Raw genomic sequence first — 10412 nt, 5'->3', positions numbered from 1 at the left:
AGGTGAAGCCGACTACATATCTTTATTGCATTTACTGAAAAGGTTTTCAATTCTATCTTATATAAACCAGAAAATATCACATGGCCTCAATTTCATTAGCGCCTGGAAAATTAAACACACACACATACACCCCACATGTAATTTAGAGTTTGATGTCTGTTCTTTCTAAAGCCTAGCATCTTCTTCAAAATGCAGGGACTACAGGGCTTAAGTGCTATCACAATTTTTCTTCTGTTGTTATTCAAAGATTAGAACTTCTTGGACGTTAGAGAGATAACTAGCAATGTGTTATTTCAAGTTCCTCAACACAATATTGAATAAAATTCCACATAATGGGAACTGACAAATAGAAATGGCAAGCAATAGGATATATTGGAGTATATGAGGACGCCATTTGGTGTAAACCTAATTCGGCCTGACTTTGCTTTTTTCAAAAGGGCCTGACTGTGGCCATTGAGCACGCATTGTATATCTGCTTTAAAACATTTACTACAGCAAGAACAAATGGCCTTAAGATAAAGGTACAACTTCCCCCGACATTGGCATTTCCTTAAGCTTAAGCATCTTTCCTCAGGCTAGGAACTGATTGCTGCGTTCACCTTTGAGCACCCAGCTCACCTGTGACCACCCAGCTTGAGACAACAGACCCACCACCCTGCTGTGTTCACCGAGACAGCAGACCTACGTGCTGTGTCCGTCAATCGCTGTGCCGACAGAGCAGTCTCGTGACTATTGTAAAAGGGACATTTTAATCCTATGTGAAACATCCTCTCTGTGGGTATATAACCACTCCGTGCACCTGACTTCTTTGGTGCCCTTTCTTCCTTCGGGAAGAAAGGCCCCAGGCCGTGGTCCTCAGATTTTAGCTCAGAATAAACTCTCCCAAATTTTCATTTATAGATTGGTTATGGATTATTTTCGTCGACAGAAACTTAGTCAAGTGGAGCACATGTTAGCAATCAGACTCCATCCTTATCTCTGTGCCTGCAAGCCAAAGCTTTGCTACACTAGAAAGGATTTACCAGTCTCCTGAGGGTAGAGTGCTCACAGTGGCAAGAATAACCAAAGCCTGGGGAGGGATGTGTAGCAATGAACAGGGTTGACTGCATCCAAGGCATATGGCCCCCCACATCAGAAAGTAATATCAAATGAAAGATGTTTATTGGATTGGCCTCTAAAACAGACAAATGCCCAATTGCATAGATGATGAAAAAAATTAGCTTGCTACTAAACATTAAATGGATCAATAATCTATTAACTCTAACCTTGTTAGCAGGAGCTTGCAGTACAGTACGTGACCTGACTTTTAAACAAGCTGTCTTCAACATTTATCTGACTAAACTAGTTTTCCCTTTTTTTGTAGTCAGCAATGATATACTTAATACTCCAATGTTAACTCAAAATCACTTTTTCCTTTTTTAAAGCTCTTCACCTTCAAAGTCTTTCAGGATGATTACATATGTACCATTTTATTCAGATAGATAATAGCATGATTTTCATTTTATGGGCAGAAACCACAGCAGAGACTCAGACAATAGTGAGTAAATCTCCACAGTTGTGATAAAATGTTATGAAGCCCTTGGTGACAAAGCATCTTTGCAAAGTCGTTGTCTTATCAGTGTAAATACTCTCATCCACACTCAACTATAGGCAAGAGCGAGAGGAGTCAGCAAATGCCCATGCAGAAAAAGTTCTGATGGGAATTGCAGGGAGAGTGGGAATAGGCTGATTGGGTGACGATAGTTATAGGGTGAAATCTTTGAAGAGGAGGAAGACATTTCCTCTACCCACTGTGGGTTCTTCTGGCCAGAGAATGAATTAAATTCACATGAGACAGAATAACAGGAGAAAATTAAACAAAGCTTTATAACATGTATACATGGGAGAGGCTCAGGCAAACTGAGCAACTCGCCAAAATGGCTGAAGTCCCCACCTTAAATACATCTTCAGCTAACGACAAAGGATGATGTTTGGGGTGGAGGGGGAGTCGATCATGGGAGATTACCACACAAGTACAGTAAACAAATGCAGATTTAAGTCCTTGCTTTTGGCATTGATTAAGAGTTTCTAGAGATAAGGTCATCCCCCTTCTTCCTGGTACAGAGAGGGAGACACCTTTACAGATGGAGATTTCCTTTACAATGTAAATGTCTCTTAACAAAGGGTAAGTAAACTCTGCTTCTCAGAGTTCCTTTCCTGTCTGCAGTTTATTAAAAGTAAGCAGCCCCAAATAATCCTCATGCCAAAGAGACATATCTTGGGGTGGCCAATGCCAGTCCCCCACATCTTCATATTCACACAAGTCAAAAAGAGAGTTTATCTTGTAAAATAAAGGCATGTTTGGGTTGGTGGGGGCAGGGGGGAGGAATGCTGCTGAGTAACCTTGACTCTTTCTATTCTTTGCTATTCTTTTCCTCCTGTGACAAACTTTCCCAGGATGGAGAACAATGGCAAGCTCTACATATGAATGAGAGAGCAGATGTGTGAGCAAGCACATATACTATTCCAATGATCTGGCAGCCAGTAGGGACACAGCCTAGTGTGGGTCTATTTCAGCCCTCTGGAGCCAAACATTAGTTTCTCTTCTAAGTAAACCTAAGTTGCAGCCAAACCTACTCACCAGGAGGCTTAGGAGGAAGGAGTTCCAATGCCCCCAATCTTGAGAAGGTAGGAGAGGGAAGAACAAAAGTTCTGAAATAAAGTAGAGTCCCATAAAACCAACATTATGTAAAGAGAAGCAAATGCTAGAATAAAAGCCAGACAAAGGTGAGGAACAGCACTAGTTTCAGACCAGAAGTAAGGAAGTACTCCACAGCATTTAGAGTGAACAAATATTGAAATGACTGTCCAAGGAGGTTTCATAAATCCTTTGAGCTAGTTAGCAAATATTAAAGGAAAGAAAGTGAGGGTTATCTTTAACACCAGCCAAATGTTTGTGGGGCCTTTTGGACAGTAAAGAAGAAAAGGAGAGGATTATCATTGGCATTTAAAGACTCCTGAGTCAGCAAAAATCCTCAAGCAATGCACTTTCATCCAGTATTGAACACCTGTCTTCTCGAGTGCTAAGCCAAGTACTAAAGATATAAAAATGAAAAGTCACCATCCCTGCTCTCAAGAGTTTAAAAAATTTGGAGAGGAATGGTCCAGCCTCTAGATGAATATGGCGACCTATCGCAAAAGGTGGGAAAACTATCCCAATGGTTTAGAGAGTCAATGTTAAGACAAAAGCAGAATCCAAGAAGCATCAGCATCTCTATGGCATCTTAAAAGGAAGGACAATTGGAAGAGAAGGGACTATCAGACTCTTCCTCTATAAAACCTGTTGGAAATTTCAGTCTTCTTGAATTTGTGTGTGTGTGTGTGTGAGCGTGTGATGTCATATTTGGAGACTTTAAGTTAAATCTATTCAACTGCCGCATTCTTGCCTTATTCTTCCTGTTAATTCAAATTTCTACAACATACCAGATTCTGTTTATAAAACAAGCATAATTTGATTTATTATAAATATGATATAGACATTTTATTTTCAATGCAGTATAACATATGATGCAAAAAAGCAAAATAGGTTTTGTAATGAAACAGATCATCTTATTAATTTCTGTTATTTACTCAGTGTGTGGCCTTGAACAAGTACAACTTCTGTGAATCTTCAGTTGCCTCATCTATAAAACGGAGATAATTAGGCACTATGATGTCAGGAGGATTACATAAGGAAGCAGAGTCAAGTGTTGGCTTAGTTTCTGGGACAGAAAAATGCACTCAAATATTGATGATATTGGCCACATTTTAATAAGAAATTACTATACTCCAAGCATTTTCTCCTTTATTACTCAGAAAATGTTGTGAAGCAGGGGAATTTATTATTCCCTGTTTTCTAATAAGGAAACCAAAGTTTTGCAAATGTTTGATGGCTTTCCCTTATCAGCCTACTGTCTTTCTGGAAGGACTGAAGCATCATGTTTGCTTTGGGTTCTTTGGAATTGTGGGGGAGAATGCTCAGACAGTCTGTGGGTTATGTATAGTATAGCCTTACATTTTATCATCCAAACAAGGACACTTCTGAGTCAGGAAAAGGATGCTAACTGGATAAAATGCCAGGAGAGCATAAACATGAAGTGTCCTTGGTGAGAAGGGACTTGTGAGTAGTTATTTTTAACTTCTAATCCAAAAAAACTGTGAAAGAAGGATGTTCTCTGATCACAACAAAACTAAATTATAAGTAACCAAAATAAAACAATACTTCTTCTAAATAACCCACAAGTCAAAGAAATCACAAAGGAAATTAGAAAATATTTTGAATAGAATGATAATAAAAAACCAAAGCATCAAAATTTGTGCAACCAATGGCATGGTTTAAAAAAAAATTACATCTGTAATGTTTATATTAGAAAAGAAGAAAATTTTAAAGGTAATGTTCTAATATCTCACCTTAAGAAGCTAAGAAAAAGAAGAGTAAATTAAGTCAAAAGTAAGTAAAAAGAAGGCAATAAAGAGTGAAAATCAATACAATAAAAAATAGATAGCAAATCAATGAAAACAAAAGTTGGTTCTGGGAAAATATTAGTGAAATTGATAAATTTCTAGCTAGACTGATCAAAAAGAAAATGAGAGGGAAGAAACAAATTATCAATATCAGGAATGAAAGGGAGACATCGCTACAGATGCTACAGGTGATATGAATAACTTTTCTTATCAATTTGACAACTTAGGCAAAACGGAAAATTTCTTGGACTACACAAATTACAAAAACAAATACAAAACAAAATAGAAAATATTAATAGCCCTGTAACTATTAAAGAATTTTAATTCATAGTTCAAAACCTTTCCACTAAGAAACCCTGAGCCCACATGGTTTCACTGGTAAATTCACTTATGTAAGAAATAAAACCAAAACAGCACAAAGCGATTGCTGATGCCTTACACATATTAGGCAAAAATTGTTTAACCTTTCTGGGCCTTAGTTTCTTCATGTGTAAATAGGAATTTCTGTACCAAAAACCTCATAAGCTTGCAGAAAGGATTAAATATGATAATTGATTTAAAGCCATTAGCACAATGCCTATCATATTGAAGTACTTAATAAGTGGTAGTCATTAGTAATTTTTATTATTATTTTATTTCACTCATATGACAGCCATCTAAATAAATATATTAAATGCACCAAATTTTTCTTATCTCTTCCCTTGAAACTCTTCCTCCAAAATCTCATAATCAAATATGAAAAAACTACAAATTTGGGAAATTATAAATACAATTTTAAACGCACAACAAAATAAAACCAAACAAATGAGCAAAAGCTTTTGATATCTCTCGTTTAAAAGGAAAAGCCAAGAATCAAAGGACATTTGTCTTAAGACTGGTTCTGCGGGGCCGGCTCCGTGGCCGAATGGTTAAGTTCGCGCGCTCCACTGCGGCGGCCCAGGGTTCGGATCCTCGGCGCGAACATGGCACCGCTGGTCAGGACACGTTGAGGCAGTGTGCCACATCCCACAACTAGAAGGACCTGCAACTAGGATATACAACTATGTGCGGGGCGAGGCGGGGCGAGGCGGGGCGGGGCGGGGCGGGGCGGGGCGGGGCAGGGAGGGGGCGTTTGGGGAGATAAAGCAGAAAAAAAACAAAAACAAAAAATCTGGCATCTTTAATAATTAAAAAAAAAAAAAAAAGACTGGTTCTGCCAGGTACTGACCATGTAAAACCGAAAAATTACTTAACTCTCTTAGACTGTTTCTCAGCCTGTAAATGGGGAAAATAATATGAACTTTGCTCACATCATTTAAGTTGTGAGTCTTAAAGTCTAGAATTTAACAAGACATTTCATATTTTGAACCATTAATCTAGTAATACAATTAATAAAGAAATAATTCAAAAGGAGAAAGAAACTTATTTATAATATAATATAATATCATGCAATAAATAATATCAAACGATAAAAATCACTGAAGTGTCCTTTGTTTTACTTAATATTTTTAAAGTAACTTATGGTAGGCATATGCAATTCAATGTTACCATTAAAGATTATTTCATGGAGATTATGTTTATCTGTCAGAAATGTTTATGATGAAATAATAAGTGGAAAAAAGCAAAGAATTTTATTATATTACAAGTATAATAATGTAAAAATTATGATGCTTTTGAACAAAAAATGGTAAAGAAATGCAAAAACAAATCTGAGCCAATTGTGTTAGTCAGTGAAATTTTTTCTATAAAAATAATAATAAATAAAAACTAAATGTTCAAAATATATTTTGAAAATGGTAAATTGTTATGAGGTAGTCAAGTATTCATGGAAATTCAGCTGCACTGAATTCCAATAAGTAAGAAGCTATCTGCTCACGCAGTCGTCCTTTTCACAATGACTCTCTACTTGTAGCCGTATCAGATCTAGTTATTCTATTATTTACTTGACAAGGTAATTTTTCTGAGCCTGATAAGCAGGAAAGGGAGGCAACTTCCCTAAGCTAGAAGTATACTGAAACACGAACTGCTGGCCGGCCTGCTCAGCCAAGAACAAACCCATATCAGATCTCTGGCTCAAGCAGTATTGTGCTTGGGATCACTGCTAGTCTGGTGGGAACGTGTACTGTGTATCAGGCCTTCCTGGTCAGGAGAGACCTTTCTTCTAAATTGAGTTCATCATGGAGCTCAGGTGACTGATGTCTAGGCTTGATTTATTGTCTGCCAAGATTTTGGAGCCTTTGTCTTCCTTGACCTCTGATTTGGACTGCCCAAAAATTCAGCCTGCCTTGCTTGCCTGAGCACTGGACCACTTTTGCCTTGACCTCTTATGACTATAAACTTTCATACAACTCCCTGGTTCCCCAAATTTCTTGCATACCTAAGACACACAAGTCAAAATTATCTGGAAGTGTTATAGCCTTCTGAATGGTGGTTCAGAATACAAATTGAATCTTTGTTCTCTTCTTGGTCTGACTTCCCACTGTCTCTGCAGAAAAAAGCTCAAAGATACATAGGTCTGAATCATAGAATACGCAATAGGGGAGCCCAGCTCCAACGTCTGAAAGAGACACAGTGAGCCCTTGTGGCCATCCAAGGTCTTCAACTATGAGTTTGCAAATGTACATGCCTAGAAGGCATGTAAATATCAGCAGGGAAAGGGGTGAAGCTCCTGAGATCCTGGTATTAAAACGATTGTATCTGCGATAGCTTCAAAAAGAATAAAATAGTTAGGACTCATTTTAACCAAGGAAATGAACAATCTGTACACTGAAAACTATAAGACTTTGAAGAAAGAAATTGAAGAAGGCACAAATAAATAGAATGGTATCTCAAGTTCACGGGTTGGAAGTGTTAATATTGTTAAAATGCCCATACTACCCAAAGCAATTGATGGGTTCAATACAATTCCCGTGAAAATTCCAAAGGCATTTTTCACAGAAATAGAAAAGACAATTCCAAAATTCATGTGGACCCAGAAAAGACCCCGAACGCCAAATCAGTATTAAGTAAGAAGAGCAAAGCTGGAGGCATCTCACTGCCTGATTTCAAACTATATTACAAAGCTATAGTAATCCAAACAGTATGGTACTGTCATAAAAACAGACACAAAAACCAGTGGAACAAAATAGAGAGCCCAGAAATAAACCCATGCATATCTGGTCAAGTAATCTTTGACAAGGACACCAAGAATACATTATAGGGAGACAACAGTCTCCTCAATAAATGGTGGTGGAAAAACTAGATATCCACATGCAAAAGAATGAAATTGGATCCTAATCTTACACTATACACAAAAATTAACTCAAAATGGATTAAAGACTTAAATGGAAGACATGAAACAATAAAACTCCTAGAAGAAACCATAGGGAAAAAGTTCCTTGACATTGGTCTTGGCAACAACTTTTTAAATATGACACCAAAAACATAGGCAACAAAAATAGAAATAAACAAGTAGAACTATACCAAACTAAAAAGCTTCTGCATAGTACAGAGAATAATCAACAAAATGAAAGACAACCTATAGAATGGAAACAAAATATTTTGATACCATATATTTGATAGGAAGTTAATATCAAAATATAAAAGAAACTCAGACAACTCAATAGCAAAAAAACAAACAACCTGATTAAAAAATTAGCAAAAGACCTGAATAAACATTTTTTCAAAGAAGGCATACTAATGGCCAACAGGTACATGAAAAGGTGTTCAACACCACCAATCATCAGGGAACTGTAAATCAAAGCTAAAATGTGATGTTACCTCACACATGTTATGAAGACTATTATCAAAAAGACAAGAAACAACAAGTATTGGTGAAGATGTAGAGAAAACGGAACCCTTGTGCACTGTTAGTGGGAGTCTAAATTGGTACAGCCATTATGGAAAACGTGGAGATTCCTCAAAAAATTAAAAGCAGAACTACCATATGATCCAGCAGTCCCACTTCTGGGTATACATCCAAAGGAAATGAAATCAACATCTCAGAAAGATACCTGCACTCTCTTGTCTACTGCAGCATTATTTACAATAACCAAGATATAGACACAATCTAAATGCCCAATGATGGATGAATGGATATAGAAAATGTGATAGATAGAGATATAGAGAGATACATATATCCATTATATATATAATAATGGCATATTATTCAGCCATAAACAAGAAGGAAATCCTGCTATTTGCAACAGCATGTTTGAATCTGGAGGAAACTATGCTAAGTGAAAAAAGCAAGCTAGAGAAAGACAAATACTGTATCATCTGACTTATATGTGGAATCTAAAATAGTCAAATTCAGAACTACAGAATAGAATGATGGTTTCTTGGGTCTAGGAAGTGGGGAAAATGAGGAAACCTTGGCCAAAGGGTTGAAACTTTCAGTTATAAGATGAGTAAGTTCTGGGAATCTAATGTACAGCATGGTAGCTGTAGTTAGTAATACTGCATTGTATACTTGAAATTTCCTAAGAGAGTAAACCTTGTGTTCTCATCACAAAAAAAAGGAAACTATGTGAGGTGATGGATGTGTTAACTAACTTGATTGTGGTAATTATTTCACAATGTATATGCGATCAAATCATCACATTGTACACCTTAAATATACACAATTTTTATTGGTCAACTAAACTTCAATTAAGCTGGAAAAAAATAAAATCCTGGAGTAATTCTTGCCTAGTAACATTACTTTTTAAAACACTGCATTAGTTTTCTATTGCTGCATAACTAATTACTACAAATTTAGCATCTTAAAACAACACACACGTATCATCCCACAGTTTCTGTGGGTCAGGAGGCTAAGCATGGCTCATCTACGTGCAATGCTCAGTCTCCTAATGCTGCAATACAGATGCCAGCTAGGCTGAATTCTCAGGGAGAGGACTGACAGGGGAAGAATCTGCTCATTCAGATTCACTTCCTCACAACTGTTTGAGCCAGCTTTTTGCTGGCTGTGGGCTGGAAGCTGACCTCTGAACTCAAAGGCCACCATACTTCCCTGCCACGTGGGCTCCTCCACCATGAGCACTTACTTTCTCAAGCCCCTGAAGAGACTCTCTCCCCTCGGGAAGGGCCCAGGCCCTTTTTCAAGGGCTTTCCCCTGATTAAGCCAGGTCAACCCAGGATAAATCACTCTGTTTAAATAAAAATCAACTGACTTGAAGCCTTAACTACAGCTGCAAAATCTCTTTTCCCTTGACATATTCTATTGGCTAGAAGCAAATCACAATTCTTGCCCACCTTCAGGGCAGGGGAGCACACAGTGAGCGAATATTAGGGGGTGAGAATCATGGAGCACCCTAGGATCTGTCTGGTACAAACACTGTGTGTGTGTATATGAAAAAAAACCACGTAAAACGTGCCTGAGGCTCCAGTCTGCGGTAACTTCTGCCTGCTTCCCCACTCGGTGTAGATCATAGCAGGGGAGCTCACACAGTGATGCAGAATGCTCAGTGGAGAGAGAAGTCCAGCCCCTCTGCCTGACCTCCCTTGCTCTTCATCTCCACAGTCCACCACCATTGAGCCACTGGCCCCCTGTCTATAGGTTCACTCTGCTCTAATTCTAGGATAAATCCAGGCTTGAAGCAGAAAAGACTTGTGTTTTTCATCCTTTCCCTTTACTGTCCTCCCCAAATCCAGTGAACTTTAACTAAGACCAGACCATTCTTTTTGTTGGGATATCCAAAAAGGTAAGATTCAGTGCTGACGATTAGGCATCTTTACTCTCCAGGCACGTTCCTTGTTATTCTGATACTATTGAGTGATTTCTGGTTCCTCAACAGTGCCCCAGTCTTGTCTCTGTGTTCAGGTGCCACTCTCCTGAGCGATACTTAACACCACACACACCCCTCGTTTCTCCAGTTTATAAAACATAGGACCTCCGTGAGTCCTTTCAGAAATGATATCCAGGCACTGTCCTTGAAACTTATGCACAGCTTTCTTCTGACAGTCCTATATAG

The sequence above is a fragment of the Equus caballus genome, chromosome 1, assembly GCF_041296265.1.
Source record: "Equus caballus isolate H_3958 breed thoroughbred chromosome 1, TB-T2T, whole genome shotgun sequence".
NCBI lineage: Eukaryota > Metazoa > Chordata > Mammalia > Perissodactyla > Equidae > Equus > Equus caballus.
This window is presented reverse-complemented; position numbering follows the sequence as displayed.